The following is a 12,164-nucleotide window of genomic DNA, read 5'->3' on the forward strand; positions in this document are numbered from 1 at the left end:
GACAGGACCTCAGAAACTAAATTTTTTTAACAAATATAGGAAAATTGCTAAAATTACAGGTTTCAAAAGTAAATGTACCTGGGTCTGAATACCACCTTTGGTCATTAACAGGTTGTGGCATCTTGGCAAGTTAGCAGCTCAGGGCCTCAGTTTCCTTGTCTAAAAAGCACGTTGAGAAGAACTATTGAAATCAAAATTGTTATAAATTTGTAATGGTTAGATACCATTTACAAGCAGGAGTTTTTCTCTCCGTGTGTGTGTGTGTGTGTGTGTGTGTGTGTGTGTGTATTTCCTAGAGAGTCTGAGAGGGAGGACTCTTGCCAGCAGTTGAGTCTGACCACTTTTCCTCAGAATGGGGTCAACAGCCAACATGCTGCTGAGTTGGATGAAATCAACCTGACAGAAGAAGCAAAATAGCCAAGCCCTCAGGCACTGCTGACTTGTGCCCCTTGTAAGAGATTTTAATATTTGGAGCTGAACTCTATTGACTCACAAGTTTATTCTATTCCTGGCCTTCCAAAATGATGCTGAGAAAAATAGGTAAGAAACCAAGAGGAGAAACCATGAGGCAAAGATGACACCTACTGGCAACTCAAGGCCCTTTGCAAAAGGCCTCCCTCCCCTTGCTTAGCAGCCTCAACCTGGATTCATCTGGGAAGCATCAGACCCTTGCCCTCTTACACGCTAAATGCTATTGCCAAGGACATAATTAGAGATGTGGACAAAGGTTTATATGCAAAATTTTTCAATAAGTATTATTTATAAAAGTGAAATATTGGAAAGAGTTTTTAACACTGGGAATTGGGTTAAAATCTTTTGGTGCACTCAGACAATAGACTATCAAGGAGCCATTAAAAGTTATGTTTTAAAATCATTATAATAACCTGAAAAATACTCAAAATAAATACAGAAAGCAAGTTATATGACAAAACATGAATAAGATAATGACTAAGTAAAAATGATGTATGTACATACTCTTAGAAAGAAAATCTAAAATGAAGTGCAGAAAATGTTAATAGTGGTCATCTCTAAGATTAGTGTTTTCTTCTTTGCATATTTCTATATTTTTCAACTTTAATAAACATGTATTACTTTAGGAAATAGAAAGCAAAGGACTAAATATTAATTATCAAAAATGAAAAAGAATTTCAGAAGGAAAGAAAAAGAATTTCAGTGACATTTTAAAAGAGACCAGAAGCCACAAACAGTGATGGAATAGTAGTGAAGATCAGAGTTGGACAGTTATGACTTGGATCTCAGGAACCTTGAGAGAGGCTGGAGAAGCAGAGTATGGTCAGCATCAGATCAGATCCCACATTGCAGAACACTGGGAACAAAAGAAGAAGAAAAAAACAAGGCTACATTTTTTTTTTTTTTTTTTTTTTTACGTTTACATAGGGTAATGATGTTTATTATATTTTTCCCCTCCCCCCCACCCCTCCCACCCCTCCCACCCCTCCCACCCCTCTTTTCCCTCTACACAGTCCTTCTTTCCTTCATTCTTACTGCTCTCCTTAGCCTAACTCTAAACCTAACCCTAAACCTAATGCTAGCCCGTCCCACCCCCCATTATATGTCCTCATCCGCTTATCAGCGAGATCATTCGTCCTTTAGTTTTTTGAGATTGGCTTATCTCACTTAGCATGATATTCTCCAATTTCGACCATTTGCCTACAAATGCCATAATTTTATCATTCTTCATTGCGGAGTAATATTCCATTGTATAAATATGCCACAGTTTCTTTATCCATTCATCAACCGAAGGACATCTAGGTTGGTTCCACAATCTGGCTATGGTGAATTGAGCAGCAATGAACATTGATGTGGCTGTATCTCTGTAGTATGCTGCTTTTAAGTCCTTTGGGTATAGGCCAAGGAGTGGGATAGCTGGGTCAAATGGTGTTTCCATTCCAAGCTTTCTGAGGAATCTCCACACTGCTTTCCAGAGTGGTTGCACTAATTTGCAACCCCACCAGCAATGTATGAGTGTTCCTTTTTCACCACATCCTCGCCAACACCTATTGTTGCTTGTATTCTTGATAATCGCCATTCTAATTGGGGTGAGATGAAATCTTAGGGTAGTTTTGATTTGCATTTCCCTTATTACTAGGGATGTTGAACATTTTTTCATATATCTGGTGATTACTTGTACATCTTCTTCTGTGAAGTGTCTGTTCATTTCCTTAGCCCATTTGTTGATTGGATTATTTGTATTCTTCGTGTAGAGTTTTTTGAGTTCTTTATAGATTCTGGAAATTAGCGCTCTATCTGAGGTATGGTTGGCAAAGATATTCTCCCACTCTGTAGGCTCTCTCTTCACATTTCTGATAGTTTCCTTTGCTGACAGAAAGCTTTTTAGTTTGAATCTATCCCAGTTGTTTATTCTTGCTTTTATTTCTTGTGCTATGGGAGTCCTGTTAAGGAAATCTGATCCTGAGCCAACAAGTTGAAGATTTGGACCTACTTTTTCTTCTATAAGATGCAGGGTCTCTGGTCTGATTCCGAGGTCCTTGATCCATTTTGAGTTGAGTTTTGTGTAGGGTGAGAGATAGGGGTTTAGTTTCATTCTATTGCATATAGTTTTCCAGTTTTCCCAGCACCATTTGTTGAAGAGGCTATCTTTTCTCCATTGCATATTGTTGGAACCTTTGTCTAGTATGAGAAAATTGTATTTATTTGGGTTTGTGTCCATGTCCTCTATTCTGTACCATTGATCTACCTGTCTATTTTGGTACCAATACCATGCCGTTTTTGTTACTATTGCTTTGTAGTAGAGTTGAAGATCTGGTATTGCAATACCCCCTGCTTCGCTCTTGCTACTGAGGATTGCTTTAGCTATTCTAGGTTTTTTATTCTTCCAGATGAATTTCATAATTGCTTGCTCTATTTCTGCGAGGTACATCATTGGGATTTTAATTGGAATTGCATTGAATCTGTATAGAACTTTAGGTAGTATAGCCATTTTGACGATATTAATTCTGCCTATCCAGGAACATGGGAGATCTTTCCATCTTCTAAGGTTTTCTTGAATTTCTTTCTTTAGTGTTCTGTAGTTCTCATTGTAGAGGTCTTTCACCTCTTTTGTGAGATTGATTCCCAAGTATTTTATTTTCTTCGATGCTATTGTGAATGGGGTAGTTTTCCTAATTTCTCTTTCTGAAGATTCATCACTTATGTATAAAAATGCATTGGATTTATGAGCATTGATCTTGTAACCTGCTACTTTACTGAATTCACTTATGAGTTCTAAAAGTTTTCTGGTGGAATTTCCAGGTTCCTCTAAATATATAATCATGTCATCAGCGAACAGGGATAGTTTGAGTTCTTCTTTTCCTATTCGTATCCCTTTAATTTCTTTGGTTTGTCTGATTGCTCTGGCTAGAGTCTCAAGGACGATGTTGAATAGAAGCGGTGAAAGAGGGCATCCCTGCCTTGTTCCAGTTTTTAGGGGGAACGCTTTCAGTTTTTCACCATTTAGAATGATATTAGCCATGGGCTTAGCGTAGATGGCCTTTATAATGTTTAGGAATGTTCCCATTACCCCAATTTTTTCTAGTGTTTTGAGCATGAAGGGATGCTGTATTTTATCAAATGCTTTTTCTGCATCTATTGAAATAATCATGTGATTCTTAACTTTAAGTCTGTTGATATGGTGAATGACATTTATTGATTTCCGAATGTTGAACCAACCTTGCATCCCTGGGATAAAACCCACTTGATCGTGGTGCACTATCTTTTTAATATATATTTGTATGCGATTTGCTAAAATTTTGTTGAGAATTTTTGCATCGATGTTCATTAAGGATATTGGTCTGAAATTTTCTTTCCTTGATGTGTCTCTGTCTGGTTTAGGTATCAGGGTGATATTGGCTTCATAGAACGAGTTTGGGAGGGTTCCCTCCTCTTCTATTTCATGGAATAGTTTGAGGAGTATTGGAATGAGCTCTTCTTTAAAGGTTTTGTAGAACTCGGCTGAGAACCCATCTGGTCCTGGACTTTTCTTTGTTGGTAGGCTTTTGATGACCTCTTCTATTTCATTGCTTGAAATTGGTTTATTTAAGTTGTGTATGTCCTCCTCGTTCAGTTTAGGTAGTTCATATGTCTCTAGAAATTTGTTGATGTCTTCAAGGTTTTCTGTTTTGTTGGAGTATAGATTTTCGAAATAGCTTCTAATTATGTTTTGTATTTCACTCGTGTCTGTTGTGATGTTTCCTTGTTCATTCCGAATTTTAGTAATTTGAGTTTTCTCCCTCTTTCTCTTTGTTAGTGTGGCTAAGGGTTTATCAATTTTATTTATTTTTTCAAAGAACCAACTATTTATTTTATTAATTTTTCCGATTGTTTCTTTTGTTTCGATTTCGTTGATTTCGGCTCTGATTTTAACTATTTCCTGTCTTCTACTACTTTTGGTATTGGTCTGCTCTTCTTTTTCTAGTGCTTTGAGCTGTAGTGTTAAGTCGTTTATTTGTTGATTTCTACTTCTTTTTTGAATGCACCCCATGAAATAAATCTTCCTCTAAGTACTGCTTTCATAGTGTCCCAGAGATTTTGATATGATGTGTCTTTGTTCTCGTTTACTTCTAAGAATTTTTTTATTTCCCTCCTGATGTCTTCTGTTATCCATTCATCATATAATAGTGTATTATTTAGTCTCCAGGTATTGGAGAAGTTTCTGTTTTTTATTCTGTCATTTATTTCTAATTTCAATCCATTATGATCTGATAGAGTACAAGGTAGTATCTCTATCTTCTTGTATTTACTAACAGTAGCTTTGTGGCATAAAATATGTTCTATTTTAGAGAAGGATCCATGTGCTGCTGAGAAGAAAGTGTATTCATTCTGTGTTGGATGGTATATTCTATATATGTCCGTTAAGTCTAAATTGCTGATTGTGTTGTTGAGATCTATAGTTTCTTTATTCAATTTTTGTTTGGACGATCTATCCAGTGGTGAGAGAGGTGTGTTAAAATCGCCTAGTATTATTGTGTTGTGGTCTATTTGGTTTCTGGAATTGAGAAGGATTTGTTTGACGTACGTGGATGAGCCAATGTTCGGGGCATAGATATTTATGATTGTTATGTCTTGCTGATTTATGCTTCCCTTAAGCAGCATGTAATGTCCTTCTTTATCCCTTCTGACTAGTTTTGGTTTGAAGTCCACATTATCTGAGATGAGGATGGATACTCCAGCTTTTTGCTGTGTCCGTGTGCATGGTATGTTTTTCCCCATCCTTTCACCTTTAGTCTATGGGTGTCTCTTTCTATGAGATGAGTCTCTTGCAGGCAGCATATTGTTGGATTTTTCTTTTTAATCCAATCTGCCAGTCTGTGTCTTTTGATTGATGAATTCAGGCCATTAACATTCAGGGTTATTATTGTGATATGATTTGTATTCCCAGTCAATTGACTCATATTTGTTTTTGACATGATTTGGTTTCTCCTTTATTTGGCTATTCCTTTAGGCTAGCGCCTCCTGTTGCTGATTTGCATCGTTGTTTTTCATCTCTTCCTCATGGAATATTTTGCTGAGAATGTTCTGTAATGCTGGCTTTCTTTTTGTAAATTCCTTTAGCTTTTGTTTATCATGGAAGGATCTTATTTCATCGTCAAATTTGAAGGTAAGTTTTGCTGGGTATAAGATTCTTGGTTGGCATCCGTTTTCTTTCAGGGCTTGGTATATGTTGTTCCAGGCCCTTCTAGCTTTTAGGGTCTGGATTGAAAAATCTACTGATATTCTTATTGGTTTCCCTCTGAATGTAATTTGATTCTTTTCTCTCGCAGCCTTTAAAATTCTGTCTTTATTTTGTATGTTAGGTATTTTCATAATAATGTGCCTTGGTGTGGGTCTGTTGTAATTTTGTATGTTTGGAGTTCTATAAGCCTCTTGTACTTGGTTTTCCATTTCGTTCTTCAGATTTGGGAAATTTTCTGTTATTATTTCATTGAATAGATTGTTCATTCCTTTGGTTTGTTTCTCTAAGCCTTCCTCAATCCCAATAATTCTCAAATTTGGCCTTTTCATGATATCCCATAGTTCTTGGAGATTCTGTTCATGATTTCTTACCATCTTCTCTGTTTGTTCCACTTTGTTTTCAAGGTTAAATATTTTGTCTTCAATGTCTGAGGTTCTGTCTTCCAGGTGTTCTATCCTATTGGTTATGCTTTCTATGGAGTTTTTAACTTGGTTTATTGTTTCCTTCATTTCAAGGATTTCAGTTTGGTTTTTTTTCAGTATCTCTAACTCTTTATTGAAATGATCTCTTGCTTCCCGTATTTGGTCTTTTAACTGTTGATTGGTGCGATCATTTAATGCCTGCATTTGCTCTTTCATCTCCTCCTTCAATGCCTGCATTTGCTCTTTCATCTCCTCATTAGCTTCCCTGATCGTTTTAATTACGTACATTCTGAACTCCCTTTCTGACATTTCTTCTGCTCTGCTGTCATTGGGTTTTATTGATGTAGTATCTAGGTTTGTTTGGGACATTTTCTTCCCTTGTTTTCTCATAATGGTCAGTTGTCAGTGGGACCCTGAGATATTGCAGTTTTCCACTATTGGCTTATAGTGTCCCAGTAGATTTCCAGTGTATCACCTCCCAGCCTTCAGTAGCCTGATGTCTTGGAGGAATCTGATAAAGCAGCTCATTCGAAGAATACTGCCCCTAGCCCCCTACTGGTTCCACGTTTTGGAACTGGCTCTGTGCGGAAATGCTCTCACTGTGGGCCTGCACCGTGCAGCTGGCCGTGTGGGAAGAGCCCACTGCCGGAGTGTGGAAGACTACCTTGGGAAGACTCAAGCTGCCCTGCCCGGCTCTGCTAAGCCACCTCTATCTGGGCCTGCCACCCGGGCTGAGCTTTACCCAGTGGGCAGACTCACCCGTGGCTCCACTTCAGTCCGAGTCTCTCAATGCCTCCCCTTCTTAACTCCTGGGTTGTGGAGCGACCGGGGGTGCAGTCTCCCTCTAGGCCGCCATCTTGGATCGCCCCGTGAAGAGAGCCCGCAGCCGGAGTGGGCAGAGCCGCCTGAAGAGGTCTCCGGCTGCCCTGCCCTTATCCCTGAGGCTGACTGCAGATCGAGGCTCTCCGCTGGTTCTTTGCAGGAGTACACTGCACTGCAGGGGCTCCGGGACTCGGAGCCTGCTCTGTTCAGACAGGCTCTCACTAGCGGGCCAGTTCCGTTCCGAGAACCTGGAGAAGCTGGCTGTGTGGGCGGGGCCCACCGCCGGAGTGCGCAGGACTGCCTGTGGATGACTCTAGCTGCCCTGCCCGGCTCCGATAAGCCACCTCTATCTGGGCCTGCCACCCGGGCCGAGCTTTACCCAGTGGGCAGACTCACCCATGGCTCCACTTCAGTCCGAGTCTCTCAATGCCTCCCCTTCTTAACTCCTGGGTTGTGGAGCGACCGGAGGTGCAGTCTCCCTCTAGGCCGCCATCTTGGATCGCAGGCTACATTATTTTTAAGAAGCAGAAAAATTTTTACTTCCCCTGGCCTAATCATCAGACATCTGTCTTTTGTGTTACCTCTAAATATTCTTACAAAAATTAACTATGATTAAAAGGTCTTCCCCACTGGGTAGGTGGGTACCACTCTATCTCTTCAATGAATACCCCGTGGTATTTTTATCAAGGCCCCTGGTTCTTTCACACACCAGCTCTGTGGCCAAAGGGAACCTGACATCTACAAGCTTTGCTCTTCTTTTTGGTAAAGATGACGGAAGCCACCCAACTGACTTCCCACAATTGCCAGCTGTACATAAGATCATGTGCTTTGAAATCCCATGCAAGGTCATGTAGCCAACATCCTTCATGAGTGACTAGGTGACGGACACCTCATAGGTGTTTTCTTGTTATTTCATTTACCCATCATAAAAATCCTATGAATGAGTATAATCTGCATTTTACACAGGAGGAAACTGTACTATAACTGACTCAGAATGGACTATGTTTCACGTTGCAGAGTCAGCATTTGAATTCAGTTCTATCTCCAAAGGTAAAGCTCTTACACAATATCCTGTACTACTGCATGGTATCTTCAAGTTCAAAGGGACCCTACAGGTCACTAGGTTGAACCTATGTAGCTTGAAGACAACGATATCAAAGTCCAGAAAGGGGACATGATTCATCCATAACACCACAAACTTTACTTCACAAGATACTAAGATCCCCTACACAATCTTCAAACCAATGTGTTTCCCTATTCCCAGGGAGTGGGCTGGGGTTTCTGTTCTCATTTCGTACCACTTCTCTATTGCTGGTAACTGAAGCTTTGAGTCCACCCTGTTGTTCAATGGTCAGATTATATATTCTGAACTGTACCAGGTAAGCCTTTGAACTTCTGGGGAAAGTGAACTTCAGTTCAAAGGAACAATCAGTTTCCACCACCACCAAAGTCAAGGCAGGAGCAGGGAAGGGTGCAGAGGAGCCATGTTTTAGGCAACTTTTTTGCTGCTGTGACTAAAGAACTGAACCAGAACAACCATAGAGGATGAAAAGTTTATTTGAGGGCTCACACTTTCAGAGACCTTAGTCCATAGAAGGTCGACTCCATTCCTCGGGGCTCGAGGTGAGGCAGAACACCATGTCGGAAGAGTATGGTAGAGGGGAGCAGCTCACATGGTGATGAGGAAGTAGAGAGAGAGGTTTCCACTTGCCACAGAGAAATATATACCCCAAAGCCACGCCCCCAATTCCCACCACCTCCAGCCACATCCTACCACTTTAGTTACCACTCAATCAGGGAATTAATTCACTGATTGGGTGAAGACCCTCACAACCCAATCATTTCTCCCCTGAACTTTCTTGCATTGTCTCACATGTGAGCTTTTTGGGGACACCTCTCATCCAAACTATAGCACACCACTAGTAGGAGGGGTCCGAGATCACCAGAAGACCTGAGCTCTAGATACAGGATGCTCCCCCAAATTAATATATTAATTAGGACTCTTGAAGAGGAAGGGAGTACTCCTAACCATTACAGTCTCCATATCCATAAAGTAAAGTTATTGTCAGAAGCTCCAAGTTAGAGAAACCAACAAGAGACAGTTACTGTAACTTGAGTCAAAGGGTCTGAGGCCAGAATCAGGAAAATAAAACCATGTTTGAGCACCCCTGTAGGTTGTGGTCTTGAAATACTGAGGCGATCTGCTCTTCATCAATAGCTAAGTGCCACTTCCCTGATGTCACGCCATGGCCCATCCGCAATGACATACATCCCACCAACAGTGTGAAAGTGTTCCTTTTTCTCCACATCCTGTCCAGCATTTATTGTTGTTTGCATTCTTGATGACTGCCATTCTAACTTGAAGGAGGTGAAATCTCAGGGTAGTTTTGACTTGTGTTTCCCTAATTGCTGAAGATGTCGAACATTTGTTTGATATATTTGTTGGCCATTTGTATTTCTTCTTTGGAGAAGTGTCTGTTGAGTTCATTTGTCCATTTATTAGTGGTGGGAGTTGGTGTTAAGTTTTTTTGAGTTCTTTATATATTCTGGATATTAATCTCTGTCAGAAGAGTAGCAAAGATTTTCTCTCATTCTGAAAGTTCTCTATTCACATTCTTATTTCCTTCACCACACAGAAGCTTTTTAATTTGATACCATCAAATTGCTTGGCAGAAGTAAGAATACTTGGTAAGAGTCTCTTACAGTAATAAGATCAGAGATAATGGAGGCTTGACCAGTGTGGAAGCAATAGAGGTGGAAAAAGGGGACTGAGTTCTAGATGTGTTCTGAAGGCAGACCTGGCCTATTTCCTGACTAATTGGATGTGGGATGTGAAAGAGAAGAGTTAAGAATGGCTCCAATGCTTCTGGTGGAACTGCAGGAACAATGGAGCTACAGTCAACCAAGACAGAGATGAGCAGGAGTGGAACAGGTTTGTGGGAGAAGGATCAGAGGTTCAGAGGGAATGTGCTAAGTTTGACCTCCAGTGGAACTGTTCCTTGGGTAGCCATATATGTGAGTCAAGAAGACTGCTGGGAATTCTGGGAGCTATCCTATCAGCATATGGGTGTTACTTAAATATTTGAAGCTAAATAAGTTCAGGAATGACCTGAGTGAGATAGAGAAATAAAGAAGATTAAGAACTGAGCCCTACAGCCCTTCAATGTTAACGAGTCTAGAGATGAAAAGTAATCATTCAAAAGAGACAGAGAAATGACCCTAAGGGAGTTGGGGAAGAACCAGGATAGTGAAGAAAGAGTCTAACTTCAGTGGGCACACAGGCCAGGAATGTTCTATTCTCCAACGATTTTTTTCTTTGGTTCCTTGAATCAACGCAAATAAACTCCACAACTCTGAGTGCTTTTTTCTTTGAACTTCATGTCCAACCATTTCAAGCCCTCTTCCTTGGTTACTGCATAGGTCTGGTGGCAGCCAGAGCAGTAGCCCTGATATCAGGGAGGAAAAAAAAAAAAACAATGGGCAGCATTTCTGTAGCTCTAATATACCCCATGTCCAGATGGAGAACTACAAATCAGAAGGGAAGCCACAGATTGTGCTCAACCCAACACTGTGAAAACACAGAATGACAGAATACTCAAGCACTCTGCCTGTGGCAAACTGTCAGGGTGTCACAAACTGTGGGCACGCAGTAGCATGTAGAAGACAATGTAGAGAACCCAGAGAAGAGGACAGAGAGACTAGGGAGTCTGGTGTATCCTACAACTTGAGATATGGAGTCTCTTGCCCTTGTAAGTTTCCTGCCCCACATCCCTGAAGTGCTAAGGAGGGAGCAATGTCTAAGAATTAACTTCTGTAGTTCTAAGAACACAGAAATAACTTCAAAGCTTTAACTCTACAATCTGATTATACACTGAAATTTCACCATTACAGGGTTTAATCCCTTGGTTTAAAAACGTGTTTTTAATGAGCCTGCTATCCCTTATTCTCAGCTTCAAATGGGAACTTGATGGAGAAGAACAAAGGAGAGGACATGGGATGACATCAGGGACAAAGCTCCCCCTTCATTTCCACCCCCACCCCCAGGAAGGAAAATGGTCCAGCACAGGAAAGCAACCTCCACCTCTGGAGTTTCCCTGTTGACAGATGTAGGCGGGAGTCACAGGGATGAGTCAGAACCTCTCTGGAGGAAGTTTTAGAGCTGCCTCTGCAAATTTTCTCAGGTCTTCTTTGCTACCAGATGAACCAGCCTAAACCCAAAGGCCTTGCTGGCACACAGAAGCCACAAGGAGAGCATGCTGGCCTATACGGAAGGTCTGAAGATGGGTACCTTGCTCAAAGCCTGAAAGAACCTCAACTCCCTCTCCCTCTTTTTCTCTCTTCTGCCAACTTGCTCTGGCCTTTTGCTCCCCACCCTGCATCTCCTCCAAAAAGTTCACCAGTGCTGAAAAAATATTCAGTACTGTGGTTCTTTTTTCTGCTTATTTCATATCCACATTTCTCATCTCTTTTCCATGGAATTTCTTCAAAATGTCCTTCTTCGGAAGGAAAGAGGTCAGAGGAGGCAAGACCCAGGGGATTTTGCAAACCCAACGACTCTTGTGGCTGTCTTGTTTCTAAGTCTAAACTTTTCTGAGGCAGCATGCACAGAAGCTACTGGAATCTGAAGGACAGATCCCAGCCTTGAGCTTAGAGCCTCCCTTTGGCAGGCCCTGGGGCAGGAGGTCAGGAATACACAGTTATGAACCTGGGTCTATGGCTGCTTCTGCTGTCTAGGTGCCTAATTCCAGCCCCGTGTGTACATTTGATCCTCGGTAACTGTCTAATCTTTCAAGATTTGTCTATCTAGCCAGAAGCCTGAATTATTGTTTCTTTTTTGATTTTAAGTGACCATATTATCCATAACCTTTGGGGAGCCCATCTGAAATCCCAAGTAAGTCATTTTGATTTGAAATGAAGATAAAGGATTAATATGATACAGTGGAAAGACGTTGGATTGGACAGGAATCCCCAGACCTGACATCTGGTCCCAAGTTTGCATATTATAACTTATGTAAGCTCTCTTTGTCTCTGTTTGCCCTGTCTCCTCTGAAATGGGACAGGAATGGTCTCAAATGAGGATATGGAACTGAGGACTGGAGTCAGGTGGGGTAGAAGCCTAGGCAACCAGTAGATCCAATAGCAGAGGACAAGCCTTATTCTCACAGATTACCAAAGACCCAGACTAAGAATACCAAATTTCTCACCAACATCAACAGGCCAGAGCCAGG

This window comes from Sciurus carolinensis, chromosome 13, assembly GCF_902686445.1.
Source record: "Sciurus carolinensis chromosome 13, mSciCar1.2, whole genome shotgun sequence".
Lineage (NCBI taxonomy): Eukaryota > Metazoa > Chordata > Mammalia > Rodentia > Sciuridae > Sciurus > Sciurus carolinensis.